Consider the following 24240-nt stretch of genomic DNA (forward strand, 5'->3'; position numbering starts at 1 on the left):
AACAATTACTTATTGTTTCCCACAATACAAGAAAAAGGAGTCATCAGGAAATGATTGTCCTTGTCTCTCAAAGTCCCTGTCTGTGATTAGAGGCAATGAATTCCATCAGATCATCCAAAAGGCTTTGGTCAGCCTGCCCTGGTAATGTTTGCACCACACCATGACATCCACAAACGGGAGTGCAAAGTATCAGTAAGATTATGCTCTGAAAACAAATCCTAAATATCCAATACCTTCAATATCTTCCCTCTGATCCAAGCAGAGTTGCTATATTGGTCTTCTGATAAGACGATACTGGGAGACCATAAGCGTATTCTCAGCCAATCTCTGCACATTTTTCAATCAGATTTGCTTTTAGTGTCTCAGGTCACCAATGCACATGACTCATTTCCAGAACATTGGGAAGCATGAAGCAGAAAAATATCCATAAAAGATCAAATCTCAATCCTAGTGACAAGACTGATGATTACTAAGGAGAGGGGAGGGGAGGAGAAAGGTTAATTTTAAACATTTTGCCTAGGATGAGTATTTTGCAGCATCTAAAATTCTTTGAAGACTAAGTCCATGTTAAAAGATACTCCTGCTCAGAAAGAGACGGCCTTTGGCTGGTATTATACGATATAGCTATGTGGCCATCTGGATTTTGCCTTCAGTCATTTTCATTGATTCAGAGGCATTTCAAAATGCTTAAGTTATTACATCCGATTAAAATTTCAGATCAATGTTGTCTTTGCAAAACTGCTGTTTTGAAACATGGCTGAGCAAACACCATGCACTGGCAGCGAGGAGCTCTGCCAGACTGACACTGGGATTGGAACTTTTTTGATTTAACCAGTTATTGACAGCTTCCTCTTAAAGCTTGTTTTGTTAATTCTGCTTGCAACCTTTACTGTCTCAGACGTCTTTGACGGCACAAAGCCTTTGTACATTACATTCTTCTACTAGCAAAAGCAAAGACTACTCCAATTACGTTCTTCTTGGGAACTTATTAACTACAGCCAAACATTCGTACATAATGCCTGTAATGCATGCTCGCTTGGGTCTACAGGTGTTTGGCACCCACCTCTTTTTCACCAAAATGAGCTAAGATCAGCTGCTCAGTAACCATGCTTGCTCTCCCCATTGTTTGAACTGCTTTGCGTTGCAGCCCGGCCTGGCTGTGTCCGCCCCATTCCTCCCTCTTGTCCCCAGGAGCTTTTATATGCAGAGCTGGCAAGACATTCTCACAGTGCCCCAAGGGACCGGCCCCTTCTCTACAGGGCAAGCAGAGAGCTGCCAGGTGAGCCACTGGGAACTATCCTGCTGCACTCAAACATCATCAGCTACGGGCTCTTGCTAAATTATCCACTTCTTACAGTAAAGATTAACTTTTCCATCAACCTTCCAGAAATGATTACTCCTCTAGGCCCATCTTCACAGCCCAGGGGTTTCTGTTCTCCTCGCCTCTGCCCTACCAAGCTTTAGAGCATTGCCGAACTTTGGTTCAGGCCTGCTGCTTCTCCTCTGCTCCTGCCCACTGCTTTGCAGAAAGCCCTACAGAAGGTATAACAGCTCAGTCCCCTGGCACCTCTTTTCCAATGCTTGTGCAGGGAACTATGCTAATTACTCTGTTACATCCTGCAGCTTGAGAGGAATTCACAATGAAGCTCAGAGAACAGGACTAAACATCGCATAGGAAAGTGAAATTTGACTCTCAGCCAAGCTATGAAGGCACCACAGGACATAATTCAGCCAGATGTATCTGCCACAGTGGTCCTTTGCCCCACAGTAAAAGAAATGAAGATCCAGCGATACACCATAGCCTCACACTGATAGCAAGAAATACAGCTCCTCCTGGCTGTAAGGAGCCATTGAGCCTGGACCATAAAGGCTTTTGCGAAATTACATGTGGACAGGTCTAAAGTCTCAACTGGGATTATATTTTTGCTTCTATGTCTTGGGACAAAAGAGATACTCTTTTACAAAGCTGGAATATGAAGCTTTCAAGCTGCACACAGTCACTAAAGCTTTGCTGTTCCCTTAAATACCTAACATCAAAAACTTTGAAGTCAGAGGCATTATCATTTCCCCAAGCTTTCTGGGCTATTGTACAGGGGTAAATTGCTGGTTGAAGTGAAGAAAGCCAGCAAATCTCAAGCCCTTTTTAGGAGATGCTTCCTCTTTTCCTGCAACCTCAAAACCTGCACCTAGGGATTAGTATCCACAGTACCTATCACAGCGGGGTTTAAACAGGCTCAATAGAAGGAGAAATGCGTAATCAATACATTGATGAGAACAGCTTGACCTTCCCACAGGAACTGGAGGGAGGAGAAAACATTCAAAGAAAGTTTTAATAAGTTTTAATAAAACAAATTTCAAATTTGCAGAAAGTTCTCAGCTATATATAGATCAGGATGGCAGAGCAGACATCAAACAGCTGCATATGCAAAGGGCCTCTGGCCAGCTCCTGATCTAACTGCACCACATAGCCCAGGTTCCAGCTTATTTGCAAGGCAGCCCAAGGTGAAAATACAAGATCAAGTGAGGAAAAGGAAAAAAAAAAGTCTCGATTCACATGCATAAAACCTTCCTCAGGCGGGCTGAGCCGCGGCCTCCTCGCATGCGCAGCAGCGAGCGCAGCAGGCTCGTGGGAGCTGGGAGCTGCCGCGGGGCCCAGGCGCACGCCGGCCTCGGGAGGGACGGTCCATGAGGTCCCTCTGTCTTAGCCCAGGGAAACGCAGAAGCGGAGGCGAACCTCCACCCCAGCAGAGCTAGAGCTGCTACGGCAGCAGAAAGTCAGGGCTGACCCCGACGTTACGAGAAGGCACATTATCACCGCAGTGCCCAGGGCATTAGCAGAATAACTCCCTCTGAGAAGTACACAGCTAATTAATTCCCCAAGTACTGTGCTCTATATGTGCCACTGAGCAGTCGCCGCTGTAACCAGAAATTAGTTCAAGAGTGAATATGACCAAGTAGTCAGAAGCTGATTCATCTTTCACCTTCCACTCCGACCCTCAGCCACGCATAATCCTGGCGACACGAGTCCTAATGAGGATTTATTACTAGTCAGCAGCCAGGGTACCTCACCTGGGCTGGACCACAGGTCTTGCAGCAAAGACCCAGGTTTTTGCTTTGCTGAGAAAGCAGGGATGTGTTTTGCTCCTCCCAGGGAAAAGGACCAGTGGGGTTAGCCACCTGCTAGCTCTGGCTTGCGCAGGCAGACAGCGAGCCCTGACTTGGGTAAGAGGGGGTGTAGTGCGCAAGCAAAGTGACTGAATGGTATTTTGATGTTTCTGATGTTGTGAGCAGTGATATAATTGCTGCCTTCAAGATTGGCATAAAAGTACAATAAAACTGTGCGCCCAGGATTTAAAAACATTTGGAAACCTTTGATACAGACAAGAGGTGGGATGGGTTTATATCTACGGTATTTGGAAGGGACTCAGTGACAGGGGTTAATTTTTTATTCTTTTACAAGTTCCCTAGTTGGTCGTGAACATGTCATTTATTCCCATTTCCAAAATGGGAACCTATTTCTATTAACTTGCAGCAGCACTGTGAGCTGCTGGAGGCAGGGACAGCCTTTCTAAAATGTCGGTATATTGCCCACTACAACAGAACATCTAGATGTCTTTATAATAAAAACCTCAGTATTAGTAAGTGCTGTTAACACAAGACTTGCATGACATGCTCAGACTTTGAAAATTCCTAACAGATTCAGCAAACTGCTAGGCACTATCTTACACTGACAGTATATTTGGTTTAAAATCTATTATAGATAGATAAGGAGATTATTATAAAGTATGGGTTATACACATGCACATATATGCATATACACACACACAGTTTTTTAAAACATCTGTGTTACATTTCTTCTTTAAGTGCTATTTCTTTCCTGTGCAACTTCAAACCCAGAACCAGGTATTTTAAAGTAAGGAAATCATGACCAAAGGTATGAATATGTCTCAGCATACCACTGACTGACAACGTGAGTTTCATTTTCATGGTTTATAACATTGCCTGAATCACTAAATACTTATCTGTCCTTGTAAGAAAGCATTCCATAAAGCTTTTATTTGTGAATAAAAGGCAGAAAGACACACGCACACTACTGGCATTAAGAATAAATTATTTCAGCAGAGTCCATTACTCTAGGAAGCAGTTTGAATACCAAGCCTGTGACATAAATACAGAGTGAGACCAATGCTATTCCACACGGGCATTTGCAACGTTTGCCCTCGACTCCCACGTTACCTCTGCTGAGGCTGTGTCAAAGCACCATCCATGCAAGCACATCTGCTGCTGTTAGTGAGCTCTGGGTCCAGCACCGAGAGGTCTGATTCTGCTGCCCCACACTGGGGTTTCGACCCTCCAGCCATCACTGCTAAGACATTTGTGACCATGTGCCGAGTCCTGCCAACATCCGAAGGACCTGAGAGGAAGCGCTCTGGTTGCCTGCCTGGGCCTGCTCTTCAACATGAGGAAAGGTTGGAGAGCAGAGCCCCTAAAAGGCGAGGTTAACAGCAGGGAGTGAAGGAGGATGAAGTTGGAAAAGGGATTTTTTTTCATCTAGTGATGTGACTGGAAACATTCTTTAAAACATACTGAATAATAGACAAGAGAAGCATCAAACTATCATTCAATCATTTTTGCTTTTACATTACATCCTGGCTCCTACTAAGCCCACGCAACAACTACGAAGCAAAGAGTCAGGTCCTCATTGATACATCTGCACTGTAATCCCCATTCATGTTTCATTGACCACGAAAATAAACCTGTCTGATCTACATCTATCATACCTGATGGTGAGCATAGAATGATTTTAGTCTTGCTGTCTTGCCTGCATCCGTTGTGCTCCAGCCTTGATACCGAAGGTCAGAAAACCTATAAGCAATATGTACAAAAGTGCTGTTTGGGTTTAAAGAACTTAAGTCCTGTTGTCAGAGGTGCTTGTGAACATTTACTTCAACTGCTGTTCTGAGGACTATATAAATAATCATAGTGATCATATCTTCCCTGTCCATCCACTACTAAACACCTTTTTCACTCCAGTCTTCCCATCAGCAGGGGATATCTTCATGGTATCCTCATATTTCTAAATATTCCAGGAAGTATGGATGATTTACTCTCACAGTCCTAATGTAGCTCAATCCATTCTCATTTGCTATTTGTGACAGCAAGTAGTATGCTAAAGAACATCGGTTCCTATCAGTTCATATCGCTCATGACAACTTTACAGTATCTGATATAATTTCTAATTTTTGTGCCTCGAATGGCAATGTGCGTCCTAGCAGCTGCGTGTTCCAGGGAAGCGCGAACACGCAGCCTGCATCCTGCCACCAGATGGTACTCCATATGGACACAACCGAGGAGGACATACTGGTGCTGCATCACCAGTGGCAATCCAGGCCCTTCCCCCTCACCATATTCTCTCTAAAGCCTGCACATGGTGCTGGGAATAGCATATCCCAAGTTCTCTGCTTATTCCTGAATAAATGTTAAAATGTAGTGGCGGCCAGTTCGGTTGGTGTGTTATTCTGTTTTAAAGAGTTGTGGGTCAGTGGGGCAACCATATTTGTGTGCAATCTTCCCCAGGCTGGTTATCTTAACTTGTGCCATTTCCACTTAGTCTGCCGCCTTGTAAGTGCCAGCAGTATTGTTATAAACTCGGTATGGAAATGCCTTACGCTTTTCCAGGGACGCGTGTGTCCCAGTATCGTTTGGAGGCCACAGACTGGCTGCTATTTGGATGGCACAGAAAACCAAGGCCCTGGCTGCTGCAGAAGCAATGAGATCCCAGCCCACTGCATGTTCTGCAAACACGGAAAAGGGAAGCCTCGTGTACTGGCCACGTTCCCATTTCCAAGACTTGTACGTGCAGCTTTCTTACAGGCCTTCTGCTACAAGGTAGGCTCTCTGTCCCTCTTCCTTGGCTTCCCTGGGGCTGAGCAGTACTAAACACAAATGAATGTTGACTAAGGATGTGGCTGGAGGACGGAGTCAGAGAGAAGAGAGACTGAGAGTCTTCATGCCCCCTGCACACTGCAAAGCCCATTAACACTATACATATATACATAGATAAGTTTTTCTTTAAAGTAAATACCAGTGCTCACCAGTAAGGTAGCCATGGGTGATGCTGTTTGCACCACTGTCCTCCTTCAGGTATTCCAAAATCCTGACTCAGGCCCTCAAAGCACATGAGTACTGGAGAACAAAGAAAATAATAAAATGTTGGGCTCTTATTTGCTTTCCCCTTTCTGAGCTTCTAGAACGCATTTTATTCTCATTTACAGGAGTTAACGTGCAAGCACGACACCTATATTTATTTGTTGCAATCACATAATCACTTGGCACAGGAGCTGGGGTTTCTTTCCGAGCTAAGAGGAGACCTACAGCAAAACCTAGGAGCTGGGGCCACACACCAGGGCCTCAGCACAGCCTCCTTGCAAGGAGCTGCAGCAGCTCCCCACCCCATCTCCACAAGCAGCTGCTCCAACGCCACGCAGGGAATACGGCATCGTCTGCTCCGGTGGCTGGGGCTACCGCTGGCCCCACAGACGCCGGAGCCCCAGGTGGCCTAGCACTCTACCGCTGGCACTGATAGCAGAGGCCCTGAGGTCAGCCAGGACAGCACAAGGCTGGAGAGGATTCACAGTCCTCTATGAGGGGGCAAAGGAAAAAGAGCATGGGCAACGGGCACCGAGTACCTGCCTGGCATGTTTCGTGGGAAAGGGTTAGTCAGAGCCATCAAATACAGGGGCCTTTGAAGCACCTTGGACAAGGGGTGGCAAGGGCTGAAGAGGCAACCAGGCTAGGGAAGGTGGCGGTGAGCAGAAATACGGGTAATCCCGAGGGATGCACTGCTGCCTTCTCTCGAACACAGAGCTGGGCTAACCATCACCATCTTGAACGTGCCTGAACGAGTGCTCACTCCTGAGAAACTCTGCTATTAGAGGAAATGCTGAGACTTCTGTGCTTTGGTCTGAAATCCCACTGGGCAGCAAAACAGCCTGACAACTCAGCGCCGACTCGGGACGTCTTCCCTGTGAAAAGGAATGCCCAGCCTCAACACGCCGGTCTTGAGATTTCCATCACCCTCCTGAGCCATCTAGTCATTAGATCCCCTTTGATCTTTCCCAAAATGAAAGACTAAAAAAGAGCAGATTGTTCTCCTTAAATGTGGGGAGGGAAGGAGAGAGGGCGAGGAGGAGGGAAATTGGCCTGCTAGGTTCATCTCAACCATAAGAAAAAGTCTTTTTAACTTCTCTTAATGAGGACTACTTTTTCCAGATACTACCTAATTATTGCAAATTGCTTCATCTTTTAATTGTTACTGCAAGGCAGCTAAACATTGTTACGTTGATTGCTCAAGAGTGGATTGTTAATGGCTTTAATCATTTGATGATCCAGTAATACAATCAATGTAACTCTGCACCTTGTAGGAATAATTTTTGGATCCAAATGCTAGGAAACATATATTGCCTTACCATATGTCAGTCTCTGTGGGCTGGATTCTGCCACTCGTACTCAAGTGCAACCATACTTACTCACAAGACTACTGCCACAGATTCCGGCGGGAACACCCAAGAAACACTGGCTCATTTTAAATAGGGCTGGCCAAACTGGATAGGCAAAGGGGAAGCCTACAGATTTAGATTCTGCATCACAGATGGATAATCTGTTGTCGTGGGAGAGAGGAGATAAGTTCACATCTGTGTAATTGTCACCAGGGCTAGACTTTTGCTATAGCACGGTGAATTATGCTATACAGCAAATATTCTGCAGAGAGCCCTACAGCTTCATAGCTGTCGCGTGCACAGATGATGCACACTACCTGAGCTGGGGAGAAAGGAGATGGCAGGGGCTGATGTTAACGGCTGGCGAGGCAGGGGACCCTCTTCCAGGGGGCATATGCCTTAAGAGATAACTTGAATCTCTATCCCTTTAGCTATAAGGCCTCTCAATTTGCTGATCGAAACTGCTGTTTCTCTGAAGTTTAAATGCCTCACAGAAGCTGGACTTACCACAGCCAGCTTGGGAAGCACGTCGCTATTTCCGCCGGATAGTTAATCTTGGGCCAGGGGACCCACTGGGCTACGTATCTGTGGAGAAAGCTGAACCAACCTCAGCCATTCCACCGAAGTGCATGGCTATCACTCCTCATGGAGAAGGCAGACTCTCCTCATGGAGAAGAGGACTCCCTGGCACAGGCATGCAAAGTGCCTACCAGCATCTGGCAGTTTATACCTTGAACTGCAGACCTAGAGAGAGAACGGCAGGAGCTTATGTGCAGTATCCAGGGAGATCCAGACCAGGTCAGAGAAGGGTGCATGCACAAGTAAACGGCATACAGGGAGAGGAAGAAGTGGCATCTCTAAGAGTGCTAGCAAAGAAGATGCCTGTCTAGAAGTGAAAACGTTGGGAAGAGTTGTTTCTGCCTGATACGCCAGAGACTGGCCATATCATTCACAGCCACATTTTCGGCTGGGGCCAAATACTTTTGGAAGCTCACATCTTAACCTCTCGGGCTCAGTTCCTCACCAATGATGTGAGCACAGCCCTCCCCTTCTCCTACCCTTTGCTGACCCTTACCTGCGCTGAGCAAGCCTGCTGCCTGCGCATACAGCTCCTTGCACAACTGGGAGCTACCCTCAGTGGGGACCACAAGGGTTCCCCAAAATGCAACCTTAAGGCATTAAAATGGCACTGGAGGCAGGGTGAATTCCTCCAGAGTCACTGAGAGAGCCAAAGAGGAGCACTGCCCAACAAGAGCTCAGTTAAAAAAAGTCGGTTCTGACAGACAAGAGGAGACTAATAAACTAAAGAGTTGCTTTGATTTAGTCTTCAAGGAAAAGAAGACAATTAAGAGGATGTGTAATTCAATAACAGTTAGCAGGAAAAGGAGCTGTCATAGGCTGAGGAAGGAGCACTGGCACACAGATAACCCAGCAGATTAGCAGAGCAGCCGGGCTCAGTTAGACACACCCTTGAGGGCCAAGGAGACCAGCATGTGGCAGAGAGGAGCCTTGGTTTATCTCTGGGGTCTCCAGGAGGATGGATGAGTTCAAAGGGGCAAATATCCTACTTCTTGGAAGGGCAAGGGGAAACCCAGAAAATTATAGATCACTAACGTTTACTTTCAATACGTGGTAAAGTGAAAGGACAATTCATAAAGCATGAAGGAGAAGCGCCCACAGAAAAAAATAAGAAGGCATGTTGAAGGTCAAACAAGCCCCATCCAGGACAAAGCTTGCCAAAGCAATTTAGCTCCAAATTTTCCAAAATGGCCTCAGTGCAATGGGGTTCATTTTTATTGTTTAGGGCTCGATTTTCTCATGTGCTGGGAACATATTTTCCGTCAGTAGTCAAGGAACTGGCTGATATTCACTAATCAGGAGACTGCAATTTCAGTCAGAACCAAAAATAAGGGAATCTTCTGAGCAAGTGCTGGCCTTAGAGACTTGCAACAGTAAATTTAGCAGTGCCTGGCACTGGCACTGGCATGCACAAGTCACCTAAAACAGTAGTGTGAAACATGCAGGCTGGGTCTGGCTGTCAGAAGCATGTAACTGAGTTAGCAAGATTTTTTTCTCCAACACCTCTCCTTTTTCTCAGAGGGAACTTCTAACCCCAACAGAGTGAGGAAAAACTGCTAAACTTCTTTTTTTTTTGGGGGGGGGGGGCAAAGTGTCAGGTTGCAAGACGAGATTACACAGGTGTCAGAACAAGATGCTCCCATGGGATGCTCCCGTCCACCCTAGCGCTGGGAAACTAACCCTTTGAGGGGGATCCTGTCACTCTAGAAACCAGCCATTTCACCAAACCTGGACTTTGTATAACCACTGCCTTCGCAAAGTGCTCCCCTGTACACGCAAACAGCCCATGAAAGCAAGGTAAGGGCTAGCCAGCACATGAAAAGTACCTAGCTCTTTTCTTTTTTTCCCCATTGCAAGAGAAAGCCTGTTAGTAGCTTCCCAGTTTATGCTCATAATTAATCAGTAAATAGGACTTTGAGTAAGTTGCTTGCTGGTATGCCTCCCTGGAGCAGGACGAAAGAGTTGCTAAACACAACCACAGTTTTACTAATCAAAGCTCACAGCCTGCGCAGAGCAGTGGGTGGTAAAACTTTGGCGGGTGGTGGATTCTCGTTGTAGGATCAAGGCCTAGAGGTTTTTTTGACCACCTAATAGGATATCTTAACTTCAGCCTTTTACGCAATCCTGCTTACCAGTATTGGCAGTTAATCTGCAGATAAGGGCTCAGAGATCATCGTGTCAGATACTATATCTATCACTAGGAAGATCCTCAGGCAGATGGCTGGAGCTACACAGATCATCATTTTTATTAATCAAAGCATCATGCAGCTCTTTACATAGTGTAAGGAAAATGAAATACAAGAACAAAGATGTGTAGCTAAAGAAAAACACATGTGCGCGTGTATCAACAACCCAGAGTCCAGTGGACAGAAACGTTAAGTGAGGTACACTGTAAGGTCAATACAATTGAACAGTTTTATTAGCAACTTGGAGACCAGACTGGGAGTATGCTAATCAAATCTGAACATTTTACCAAGGTGGGAGGGTGGCAAATAACTTGCAGGACAGAAATAAGATACAATATGAGCTTGATAAATTAAAGCAGTGGTCTGCAATCAATGAAGAGAGATTCAGCTGGACAAATGCAAAAGATTTACACATAAAAAGGAATAAAAAAAAGGGACAGAGACAGTATGGAGGTATCTGGCCAAACATTAATACAACAGAGAGTGGTCTGGGGGGATGATCGATTGAAGAGAGGTCAATAACATAAGGCTGCTGCAACCCAGCAAGGTAATTATTGCACTCTTCACAGCATTAGTCAGGCTACTGTTTGGAGCAGCATGCCCAGATCTGGGCATCACATTATAACAGAGACACACAAGCTGGAGGGAATTCAAAGAACAACAAAAATGCCAAGAAGTTTGGAAAAATAAGATCTCTGTACACACGTTAAAAATGAAATGCAAGTGCGAGACCGCACTCTACTTTCATTCGGTATCATGCAGAAGACCCTGCTGAAGCTACAGGAGTTGCAGTGCTGTGAAACCAAGGTTAATCTGAGGAAACCACCGTATTGGCTAGAGAAATGAGTGTGAGGAGAGATGCACTAAATAATTGGCTATAGATGTCCAAGAAGGATGTAACAGAGATGCAGGGATTAATTAGGGCTCATTTTGCTCTTGGTGAAATCGTAGCACGGGGCCAAAGCTGCAGCAGGGAAGATTTAGAGGAAATTTGACTCTGCAGTGGTTCTCAACAATTCAGGCACTGCAAAACAATAAAAGACCAGAGCCTCCATCTTGGATGAAGCTGAGACCTACTGTGACATAAGCAAAAAGAAGAAGCAAAAAAAGATATAGTGCCCTGAGAAGTCTGTAAAATCACTTTTGCTGAAGACATACAACCTGCGCTGGAAACAAGCCCCATCACAGCCGGCTGTGGCAGACTCTCTCAAAGGAGGGGGCCCTCGTCGCTCCACAAACATCCCCAGGCACCTAGGAGCCACTGGTAAACTCCAGACTGAAACACATATCTTCAAGCCCCCTCTCACCCTGAGCAATACTTTCCCTGTAGAAGTAATTTTATGCTTACAGATGTGTAGCTCCCACTACAATCAGACCTCACTACAATTAAAGCGGAAATGAGCTCTCAGCCCTTTGGTGATGGCTCAGAACTGACAGAAATCAGAGCTACTTGGATGCAGCTGGAAGAAAGACCCACATGAGGCCCCTCCACCCCAGATGACTCTCCCAGCACTAATAGCTGGAAGGGGGAGCAGGAGCAGGAGCAACACACTGCTTGGAGAGGAGCCAGAGCATCGCTCAGCGCTCCGGCATGGAGATGGAGGTCTGTGACTTTGCAGCACAGTGTTCAGACTCCTGCCAAAAGCCCAATTGCACCATCTGCCAAATTAATATTCCTATTTTTAATATCTCATTTAAAGGGGGCCATTAAGGGGAGAAGGGAAGAAAGGAGAGAAAAATAAATAAACCACCACCATGCTGATTTAATTTCAAAGTTCTGTAAGGAATCGCACCAGACATCAGGTCTGCTTCTTTTCTATCCTCCTACAATCAATTCTCTCTCCAGAGGTGCAGGGCTGTTGGGTCGAATGCATGGAAATGCACCACTAAACACCATGCTGCTGCTGCCACTGCCACTTAGCAAAGAGAAGAGAGCAGGGAGGCTAGGGAAGATGAATCAACATGGTTCATTTCTTTGTAAGGAGCTGTTTCCCCATCTTGTTTCCTCCCTGGAAGCAGCACCTGCAGCTTTGTTACTCCTGGAAGGCACATAGTAGGGCAATACAAAGAATTGCACCCTAAAAAGGAAAGGGAAAGGAGTGAAAACAGAGGCGAGAGAGAGAAAATATCCCCCCAGCGAATAGAAACTCAAAAGTATAAGCTACGCTTCAGGTAGGAGACAGCCCGTGGAGTGGGCAACAGTAGTCGATGCTGAATTAGCAGGGGAATGCAAACGAGAGGCAGATGCTCAGAGCTGCAGCAGCGGTGCTAGCAACTGCTCCCAATTTACGCACTGGGGCAGGGCTTGCTCCTGGCTCCTGGCCAGGCATGGGTCCCCCTTCCAAGAGTGTCACCTCCCGAGGCTCTTCCACACGGCTCCTGGGCTGAACAGCAGCCATCGCTGCTGATGCTAATAGAATTAAACATTAATATGCTAAACAGAACGAAGAGTGAGAGAGGGGCTTGGATTTCTCTAGGTAGCAGACATGTCTGAGGTTAATGCCTGCCAATTCTTATTTGCTCTGCTCTGTCAAAATCCATGTCGTTATTAGCCAGCCCATTAGTCCCCTGAGGCCAGTACCCCATTAGTTTTGTCCGTGGTCCTCACCAACACCTGATGCTTTCAAAGTGCATGGCTCTCACCTCCGGGCAGAGTGGTGAGAGCAGACTTGGTGCCCACCTGGCAACCCCACCAGGAGCAGCCCAGGGTTCTGCAGGGGCAGAGCTGAGACCTGGGGCCAGGGGCGCTATGAAGCAGCGCCTCAAGCAAAGATATCAGAGAGGTGCCGGTTTAATCTCTGCCACCCTGGTTCAAGGGTGAGCTGTGTCTTTCTGCCACGTTCTTTGTGCTCTGGAAGGCGAGATGGGCGCCCTCACCTTCCTCTTCCTCCCTCCACCTTCCTGTGCTACCACCCTGCTTCTTCATTCTCCCAAACATGTTGGGTCTGTTTTGATTCTCTCATCATCAGCTTTATGCTGTGAATCCTAGGGGACAGGAAACTTGTTTTCTGTTTGCCTATAAAACACTACTCTGTACATAATTAATACTAATAATTAGCAGGCATAACTGTTAGAGACAAAAGATTACAAAACCACATCAGACAGTTGGTCTATTAAGTTCAGTATCTGTTTCACATATTAGCAGTGGTCCTGCGAGGTTTTTTGAGCCATGACTCCCACCAAACATGCTGGGAGCTGCAGGCCGTGCAGCGCAGCTGTGTCAGTTTGCACTAACAGAAAATTTGGCCCTTGACGTGCCTCTCAGTTCAGGTAGGACTTCTTTTTCCCAGCTGCAAGCCCTGCTTTCTTCTCCTGTGCAAAGTGCCCTGATTCTCCCCAGACTTAAATGACCTTTTACCACTCTGGCTCCAGGTTAGTGGAAACTTAAGATACAGCTGCTTTCTTTTACTCCCCAAAATGAGACTATGACCTGTAATAACAAGAATACTTACCACTATAAATAGATATTTTTCTGTCAGCAAGTCTCAAAGCACTTTAGTAGTAAGACTGGTGCCGTCATCTCTAATTTACAGATGGGGAAACTGAGGCCTGCAGGACACACAGGAGAGAGATAGGATGGGGCTTGTCCAAGGTTATTCAGCAAGCCAGGAGTGTAACTCAGCTTTTTCTCAGAGCTCCTCTTTCCTAGCTTCAAATTAGTGCTAATATAAGATTAAAAGGGTGGCTAGTGCCTTTTTCATCTCCCCCCAAGGGAGTAGTTACTCACTTTCCTAGTTTTCTTTCATTTACATACGAGGCCACAGCAGTGAAACAAATTCCCTCATCCTGCATTCGTCTGAGTAAATGGTCCAAGCTCAATTTGGAGCCACGTGTTCAGTGTGGACAAGTTCCTAAAGAAAGATCACCAGAGATACCAGACTGGATATAGATGGGAGGTATACCCAAGGACCTGTTTCTTCTACCTCTGGAGTAAATATTTCCCCAGAAGTTCCACCCTCTGCGAGCAGGATCCTTCCATTTATTTCGATTCCCAGGCCTTAGATTTAGCAAAGCACTGAAGCAGGTACTTACCTTTAATCAAGCACATTAGTCGCCCCATTGAAGTCAATGGGACTTCTCAGGTGCTTAAAGCGAAGAATGTGCTTAGTGTGCTGCTAAGCCAAGGGAAGTGGTGGTTGATGAAGACAGGGAAAAAACAGTCAACAAATGAACCAGAACCATCTGCAAATGACTCCCAACTGGGCAGGCTCCCTTGCATCTCCTTACACTGCTTTGCTTGCTAAAGAATTTTTCATTATGAATGCAGAGCTCCTGCTGCTGCTACTGCTTTTAAACAGTGCTTAGTAATGCTAAACCCTCAGGGTATGCCACAGTCACAGCCAGAGCCTCCTGCTCGCATCTTGGGCACTTCGAATCCAGCCATGGCAGGCTGGGAACAAGAGTGAGGTTAAAGCGTGGATGTGCTTTGGTCCGGGCGGGAGTAATCCCAGACAAGCAAGACCCAGGGCAGAAGTAAGATGGGGAAAGCTGTGATGGGAACTTTCCTATCTGAATTAGGCTAGTCAAAACTCTGGCCCAGATCTGGACTTCTCCGTTCACATATGGTCAGTGGCCTCCAGGGACAACTGGTGTTCACCTTACAGGGGCAGACTTTGCCTCATGTTGTGCCCCACAGCACTATCCCGTTACTGCTCTGTGCCTGTGTGAGGACACCTTGAGAAACACTTCTCACAAAGCTTTGCCTAAAAATCCTCCATTATCTATTTCACATGTTTTGTTGAGTGGATTCCTCCACACTTGGTAAAAACAAGCAAACAATTCAGCATGTTCTGTTAGACTTGTCAGTTAGAATGCAATTGCTAACCTGAGTTAAAATTTGTGGTTTGAAAATTGCTGTAGGAAGATGGTTGCGAACATTTGTCATTCAAGCTTTGCAGTGTTTAGTTTGGCCAGAGCTGATTCTGTCCCTTGTTCAGCTATCTGTAGCCCTGAGAATGAGTACCTGGTGTAAATAGGTCTTTCCAAAAGCTCAAAAGTCATATTTTACAAATAAGCCCTTAAAAATTCACCATCTTCTGCCAGTAAACTATTATGAAATATTCACACCATTCAAAATGGATCTGAATGCAAGTAAAATAATTCTGCCCTTTTTCAAGTGAAGAGTTACAGAAGATGTTACCCCAGCCCCAGTTCTGGAAGGCAGAGTTGTTTGGAGTAGCTTGTGTATGTTCTCTATTGCTTTTTAAAGACATTATAGGTAACAGATTGAATTTTATTAATTATTTCTATTGCAGTAACACCTAAGGCTGATCTAATGTAGCTCTTATATTGTGTAGGAGTAGCAAATAATGAGATTATCAGGTTGCGTACTGTCTCTGAAAGTGCCTTATTTGGGACTTGCATCATTCGTTGCAATGTACCCTGTAAACAATATTTATCAGAGCAGCATAAAAAGAATCCAGAACATTCAGCTAGCTGTTGCCACCTCTTTGATAAGATTATGACGGCAGCTTAGTTTGCCCCCCATAAGGACTGCACATAAAGACCGAAATAAGCAGTAAAAACATACATTTAACTATCAGCCAGCTTTAAAACGTTTCCTTGAATTGAGAGGTAATTAAAGATACAGACATGCACTTGCAGGCTTTAACTGGTCTTGCTGTCTGCAAAGCAAGGTTCCTGTTCCTTCCGGCTGCTGGTACAACCTCCCCAAGACCAACGCTGGCAGAGCGTTTTCTGCGGCTCTCTTCTGCTTCAGTGCAAAGTCATCTGTTGCAGCTTCAAGAGCCAGTTAGGACGGCGTGAGCAAACGCGGCTGACTGCACCAAACGATGGCTCCAGACATCCTCAAACCAGCCGGGAAGCAGCAGGATCAGTATTATCTTCAATTGCTTCAGCCAGCTACTTGCCCTTATTATCACAGATGCATACGTGCCAGATAAGAGATGGATATCTATTCAAGAATAAGATGCCGTATGCAAGAAGGAAGAGAACTGCTGACAGAGAGAATATAACTTACTATTTAAATCCCACTTTAAAAAAATGTCTTTTTTAATAAAATTTCCTCAGAAGAGTTTCTCTTGTGTACACAAAGCCTTGGGGAAATTTCCCAAAGGGTACAGAGGCGATTACAAGATACTGCTTAGGCAGGAGCATCAGGGGGTGGATGCTGTGAACTCAGGGGGTTTCTAAAAGCACAGGGGGAATGCTTCCAGAGTCAGAGCATTTCACAGTTTTTTAATAGGGGACAAATTACTCATTTCTTCTGCCCTCTGCAGATCTGCCCAATGAATCACAAATATTTTTCCTCCCTCAAATGATTTTCTAGCAAGAGTGGTAACAATACAGTCTAACTCCACCTATAGATCTCAAAGCGCTTGACAAATTTTCACAAGGTTTCAAGAGAGCTATTTTTCAGGGGCAGAGTGAGGTGAAAGGACTTCACTAAAGAGCTATCCTAAGTAGTTGAGTCAAAAAGACCTTATTATAGTAACACAAAAGCTTCGTTTGAGATATTACGATTTGACATCATCCCCCAAAATATAATGCTTTAGGGCATGACTCCATAGCCATTAATGTCTGTGTAAGGCTTTCCATTGACATCAGTGGAAGCTGGGTCTGCCTTTTAAAAGCTATCCCTTCATCCATTCAGACAAGCATTTTTTTTTCATTCCCATTTGCAGCTCATGTTCTCCAGCCTGTTTTTTGGAAAGCGACAACTTTTCCATTTTCACACAGAGCAACTTTATTTCCATGGTGCACCAGCCTGCTTGGGATGTCATGGCGAAGCTCACTGCAAACACTAACATGACATGACAGGCAGATGCAACTCGCTGAGCTCTGCCTCAGCAGGACAAGACATGGAAGAAGTTTAAAACAGCCTTTTCCAAGAAAACGTGACAGTGAGGGAGAGGAGAAGGGGAGTGCTGAATCCTCCATTTCCCAAAGACCTGAAGTTTTACAGTGCCTGACCTAAACTGGATGTGTGCTGCCCCTGGCCTGACCCCAGGTATCATTACAAGTACAGTACCGCTATGGTGGCAGCTCTGTGCTGACACCAAGGGCCAACGGGGGTGGCAGGAGCACTGTTAGCCAAGGCGAGGACAACCACAGCAACCCAAGCCGGGGGACACATTTCCCAGCCTGACCAGTGCACAGTCACTTCCAGCTGAGTTGCATGCAAGCTCAGTTTTGCCTCTCAAAGCACCCAGGAGGTATCCTTTAACGGACAGAAAAAAAGAATAAACCATGTAGCCTATGCAGACCATTATACTTTGGATTTAAGCCAAGACATTAAAGCACACAAGCGAGTAACAGAAAGAAGGAAAGTTCCACATCTTTGATGGTGCAGAGCAGGTCTGCGATGCCCAGGGAGGCTAACTTTTCACCCAGTTAGGCTGCCAGCATCGGTGGTTAAATTGGAAAGAGGATCTCCATGAGGTCCCTAAGTATTCCTCTGCAGAGTCATTCAAAGCAGGGGCTCAGCACCTCCTTGACTCCCTGAGCTGCCTGCTGACGAGCAGGCGCCGGCCAACCTCGCCAACCTCCGCACGAACAACCTCCGCACGCGCCAGGGAGCATGGACCTGCTGCTGTGATAAACCCTGCTCTAGCAAGGCGCTGATTCAGCAAGGTGCCACAGTCCAGGCCTTGACTTTGATCAGATGGCAGCTGTGCAGATGTCCCTGGGAATTTTCCTTCTCAACTCAACCGCTTAATTGTTTTACTGCATGCGCATCCTTGCTTTACTGAATCCGGCCTGCAAAACTCCCGGCAAGAACAAGCATTGCATCAGGGATGAAACAGCTCAGCGTAACTTTGGATGAGAGGCTGCTTTGCCTTACTTGCAAGGTGTCGTATTCTAGCCACATACCAGACACCATCACTCACTGGACGGGGCGAGTATTTATGAAGACCCCAGAGCCTGCATTAATTCACTTACAGTGATCCAAAGACTGGAAGACAACCCTCAGCTTCAATAGGATATTGGCTCAGGCCCATATACATCAATCTGTAGCTGCAACATCCAAGCTGTCCCCATCTGTTACCCTGACTGTGAAGTTTACTGATGAGAAGGGGAAAAAAGTTATAAGATACAACGTGTAAGCCCTGATCTTGTGCACACCTATGACACATGCTAATGCTCTCACACACAGGGTAATCTCTGATGTTCCGCTGGACTACAAATACCACACAGAAATCAGCACACATGCAAGGCAATCAGCACACATGCAAAGCTTTCAGCATACGTGCTCAGCTGCCTTCTGAGCGCAAATAAAATTAAGATCGGCTCATATCTTACAGAGCCTCGGACATGTACTTTTCAGGAGCTTCAAGCGAGTTGAGATAATTAATATTCATATTCATTAATATCCATTAATATCCTTTCCATATGCCATAGAATGAAATCACAGCAAATCAAGGAGGACCTTAGCTCTCTCTTGCAAGGCAGGATTGCTTTTCACAGCACATTTTCAAGAACTGCTACTCTCTCCAGCCCTGGCTGGCACAAGAAATGCCACATACTATGCTGCATAATCTTCCTGCCAGACTTCCACCTTGACCTGAAGCAGAATGGCCTAGAAATCTCCCTGGATAGAGACTGTCTTTGTAAGATTTATGACCCCATTTGGCTGCATAAAGCGTCTCTGATGAACATTCAAATTTGTGGGTGCTCATTCAAAGGAGGATTCTGAGCCTTTCAGATTTTCACCTGCACAAGCATTCAACGCCACTGCCGTCTCCTCTGTGGAGCCTTCCTGCAGAGTGGCTTTTCCACGTGCCGAGCCAGCCACAGACCACTTGGTTCTAGATGGAGGGTCAGTGTCAGGGAGGAACAATGACTCTACAGCAGCACTAAAAAGAGGAACAACAGCCTCTCAACACAGAAATTACTCCAGGCACAAAGAAAACACCAACAAAGATCATACTCGACAAAAAGAGCCAGGAATTTCACAGTAGAAAGAGAAGAATAGAGACTTTAAAAGCTTCTTTCATTTCACTACACAGCTCTGTACATGGACAGTCAAGCATCAGAAACATTAGGGCTCAGGGTAGACTGCGGGTCACTAGGATTTCCTCATTTATTGCTTATTTCTCATATAAAACTCACTACAAACACAGGAGTCCTCTTCCTCTTTGTATTGTTTGGAAACAGTGAGACTGAATAGGATCTTTTCTTTTCTCTCCTCTTCCTCTTAAGGGCTGCAGTAATGAGCTGAGGATATAGTTCACATCTCTGAAAGAACAGGCTATTAGAGCTGTTGCTAAACACCTACATCAGAGACGCTGCAAAGCAGCGGCTCCATCTTCTCCTCCTCCGAGAAGTTATAATCCAGCAGCTCTGCTCAGGAAAGACAAAGAGGAAGACACTATTAAAGGACACTGCTGAAAAGTTTAACTCCTACTGATCCCAAACAGGAGCAAGTCCACTTCACGTAAAAAGCCTGCATTTTACAGGGGGCAGAGGGGTTCAAGAGCAAGCAGTTAATCTGCAGAAATGAACAGGCCCTTCAGGTCTTCTGCGACACATGATGGAACTGGAGAAATAAGAAGCCTGGCAAATGCAGAGGTGCAGCGGATTTAACGGCACAGTTACAGAAGGTGCCTGCCACGTAACAGGGTAGAAAGGGAGAGCCATATGTCACAGTGACTGGTATTTGGTCAGACGCATCTCAACATTGAGGAATTTAGGTTCTCCGAAAATGTGTGTCAGAAGGCAACACTGAGATCAGTTGCCCCAAGCCTGCTGTGACCCTCAAGTGATTATCGCCGTAAAGTAGGTTAGTGTGTTAATAAATTAATTATGCACTGGGGTAGCCAGGTGTCTGAGGAGAAAAGGATAAAATTACTTCCTAGTTAAATTAGGAACAAGATGTCCTGGAGGGAAGGGAAAGGAGGGAAGATCTGAATCTGAAGGAACCCCACAGGAAATCCAAAAGAGAGGCTGGAGCAAAAGCAAACGTTGCTCTTACCTTAACCTGCCCTGCGTGACCTTCCCTGGACTGCACGCCTTAGCGACGGAAGGCTTCCCATTTTCAGTAACAGCCAAGGAAGGTTCTTGGCATGCAGTGGGATGGAGGGCAGAGCACCTCAACTCTGGATCTGAAGGGTCCACTGGTTTCCCGTGTCTCCCATTAGGTGGCTGACGAGCAGCTCCTGCGCTCGCTTGCCAGTTTAGTGTGTCCACAAACTCTGAGCACCACTGGCCATGATTGCCGTCTCTGCAAACCAAGGTGAACATGTCTCAGACTGAGCTCCAAAAGTGAGTGGAAACTTCTGAAAAATACAACATGTATGTAAAAATTAAGAAAAAGTATGATGGGAGCCAATTCCAGGAAGCCCTTATTTCAGACCATGGCCTGCCTCCCCTGCCCAGAGCAGTACGGCCAATCGTTTTGGAGAAAAGCTCTTCTCCCGCTATGCTGGTGCAATAAAGCCAACCTGCCACGTACTGTAGGATAGGAGAGGACGAGGATGGTCAGGAGCTGATGCACACAGTCAGAAGAGGCCCTCATATGGAAGGTGAGCAGTAACGATAGCTCAAAGGCCGGGTAGTGCCACCACAACCCAGAAAAAAGGGAGGGAGCCATAGATAAAAAGAGGATGCAGACTCACAGTTAAAGTTGCCACAAATTCAAAGCCTGTCACCAAACCATCAGCAGGATGAGATAAACGTTCCAGGAGTTCCTCTTTCCCTCCTCCCTTAAGCAGGCAGTGATTACTAAGGACATTTCCATGAGCGGTGTATGATCTTTATTTTTTTCATGCACAATGACCTTTAAAAGTACTGGCTAAGCTATTTGCATTGCCTAGCCCAGAGTTCCAACAGACAGCCAGAAGATGAGCATTAACCTTAATGGCTAAATCACTTCATGCCACTCTGAAGATGCAACATTCCCATGAGTAGGCAAAAGACGATTTTTATTTGACTATTACATATTTATATAGCAACAAGTGCCTCTTAAGGCTCAAAGTCACATACCTGTCAATGCTCTCCTGGTTTTCTGGAGGGCCAGTCAGGAAACGCCCTACCTTGGGCTTGAGCAGTGCCCTGGGATGCTTTGCAGATGAAGTAGGAAACCTCTGAAGGCACTTCCTTTGGTGGGGTGAGATGGGAGAGGCTGTGCCTGGGCACACAATCAAGCTGTCTGTGACAGCTCCTGTTCTCCAGCTCCCAACAGCAAGCATCAGAAAGCTGTGAATTCGAATCTGACCCCAAAGCTACCCTTAAGTACTTACCAAAGGTATGAGTCTCCTTTGCACTGGGATCTCTCACAGTTTTTTGGAGAGAAAGGATTTTGTAATGTGTAAGTTATATTTATACTCAGAGTAAAGAAGCAACATAAAGTGCATGTAAACAAAAATCACACCTCCTTCAGTACACTGTTTAGGTGAAAATACCTGCTCTGGAACCAGTTTATTTGTATGCTCATAACCACAAAGCCCAAAAGGAGTAAGCGCTGCTAAAATAAATTCCTAGAAATACACATCGCTCATGGCAAAATGTTTTGTATTACTCAGCCAGCTCTGATAATTAAAACCTCACATCCAACCAAGGTCAGAATATGGCTTAAATCCAATGCATATTTACTTCCATGGAAAGGTTTGCACTGATCCTAAGAGATTCCCAGAAAAGATCACTTCACTATCTTTCCCATGGGCACACAGCCACCTCTGATAATACAGTTGTTTCCTAACAGCTTACAGCACTGTTGCACAATAATGTTGGAAAGAACATGAGAACGAGTGCCACGCTAACCAAATTGCAAGGTGTGTACAAGTCCTATGACCCAGTCAGGGCACCAGCTTGAGCCTCTCCTCCTTTATCATATCAACTTGAATGACTGTTTAAAAACTGGCTGAAACAGAGATCACAGCACCTTCTAAAGCCACAGCAATTACTTTAGTACTGATTCACATCACTAAGTCACTAGCATCACTTCTCACTGTTGATGGTTTGCAGCCCACCCAAGCATTGAGCATGTTCTGGTCAGAGAGCCGGGTGCAATTGAACAGCATCTGTATCTCCGTATTTCTATACGTGCAAAGGAGAATATGCTGCCTATTCATGTGCAAAACAGCATTTATCACACACCTCTGACTGCCATCTATTTACTCCTCCCACTCATCTGTCTAAATCCAGGCTATTTCTAACATGGCAATCCCCAAAGAAACTTTAGTTCTGCAGAAATCCACAGGCTCACAACTCAATCCCCTGCAAACACAGCAGCGATCGCTTGCGGGCTTACTTTGCCACACAAACATGGGGTGTAATTTTCCAGCAACGAAGCATCTGCAACTTGGCCAAGCTTGATGAGGGAAGCCACAGCAGCGGATTCAGCACGACCATGCCATCCTCGGGCTTGCTCAGCCTCTCTGTCCCATGGCCCATCAGCGCGGGGAAAGCCCACTTCAACCAGGTGCCAGAAAACTGCTCCGCCCCACTTCTTTCTTCCATCTAAACACGTGTCATCATGCTTCTTGCTGGGTTCCTGGGTTTTAATCACTGAGAAACACCTTCAAGGTGATACAGAAGAATTAGGCAGGCGGGCCTGGGATGCCTCTGTCCGGGAGCGGTTGGTGGGAGATGTTCCTTGCATACCCAGGGCTTGCTCTCGTTCCCAGCCTGGCCCCGAGCACCCTCGGGCGTGGGAGCACCCCCGGGCGACCTCGCCAGCAGCGTCACCCCCTGCGCTGCCAGCACCCTGCACTGCCGGGGCACCGCGGGCTGGGCAGGAGGGCAGCGCTCCGGCCTGATATCCCAGCTCAGGGCTTCTCCCGCCGGGGGAGCCCGAGGGGCCAGGCGGGTGCGAGGAGGAACAAGCCCCCCGACCCTGCCAGGAGCCGGTGCCTGCTGACAGAGGAGACCTGGAAACATCTTCAGCTACCGCGGAAAGACGTGACAGAGGACATCTGTCAAAGCCCTCGTATTACAAACTGCTTGAGAGGAAGCATGTGATCATATTATTGGAGCTTGTATTGTGCTGCTGAGCAGTGCAATTCTTCATGTCCTTTTGTCATTTAAGAGAGACTTTTGTGACAGAATTTGCCTATCACTTGTAATTCTGTGCAGGTTTTTAAAGTGCCCTATTTAAAAAAAAAATGCTATACATTAGACTTTTTCCATTCTCATTTTTCTTGATGTACAATACTGTCTAAATCAGTTTAAGATCAGGCCCGTACATCATCTCTGGAAATGAATACAAATACCTCTTATTCCAAGTCAAATTAAATAATCAGGAGATACAGCGGCCGCTAGCATATTTAATACGAAGAAACACAAAGCCTAGAGCTTTCTATCTGTTTCGAAAACGCCCACGCCACGGCCTCTCCGTCCACTGCCTCGACACCCTCCGCTTCACCCCCGAGCACCGGCGGCGGTCCTTACGGGGAGGTCAGCGCCCTCGAGCAGGCGGCGGAGAAGCCCCCGCGGCGGCGCCGCCGCCGCCGGCCCCGCCGTGACAACCGCGGCGGGCCCGGGTGGTGGTGAAGCCAGAGCCCCTCTGCCCTGAACGCCCGGGGCTTCGGGCGAGAGGCGCGTGTTTAATCGGAAGCGCGCCTCCAACCTTGGTACCTGCTGGCCGTCACGTCCGCCTCGGTCAGCGCAGGCTGCTCGTCGGGACCCAGCAGCTACGCAGCCCCGCAGCGTTGGCCCCCGAGCCGCCGCCCCAGGAGCCGCACCTCAGTTTGGGGAAGGCGATCTGGAGCAGCCGCCCTCCCCGCTCGGCTCGGGCGGCCCTGGCGGCACAGCGCGCAGTATCCCTCTCGAAATCCCCATCACCTCATTTTGATGAGCCGCAGTTGTTCTAGTTGGGCCAGAAGAAGAGGAGCAGGCGTTGACCCTGACGCCGGAAGAGGGACCAGGCCGGCACGCCGAGGGAGACGGCGGGGGCTGTTCGCCCCGGGGCCGAGGCAGACAGAGCGCGCTGAGCTATAAACGCACCGTGAGCGAGGTGCCGGCGTGGCTCTGCCGGGGTCGGCCCCCAGGCACCCTTGCTCACCAGCTGTCCCCTG

General features: G+C 46.8%; 1 long non-coding RNA gene across 1 annotated transcript; it reads right to left on the reverse strand.

Moving 5' to 3' along the window:
• Positions 1-4259: 4259 nt before the first annotated feature.
• Positions 4260-8227, reverse strand: LOC104150547 (uncharacterized). Its single transcript, XR_011143515.1, has 4 exons — positions 6898-8227; positions 6096-6186; positions 4782-4866; positions 4260-4414 (listed from the first exon to the last, which is right to left on the reverse strand). It is a non-coding gene; the product is annotated as an uncharacterized lncRNA (long non-coding RNA).
• Between the last annotated feature and the right edge of the window lie 16013 nt (positions 8228-24240).

This window comes from Struthio camelus, chromosome 11, assembly GCF_040807025.1.
Source record: "Struthio camelus isolate bStrCam1 chromosome 11, bStrCam1.hap1, whole genome shotgun sequence".
NCBI classification, from domain to species: Eukaryota; Metazoa; Chordata; class Aves; order Struthioniformes; family Struthionidae; genus Struthio; species Struthio camelus.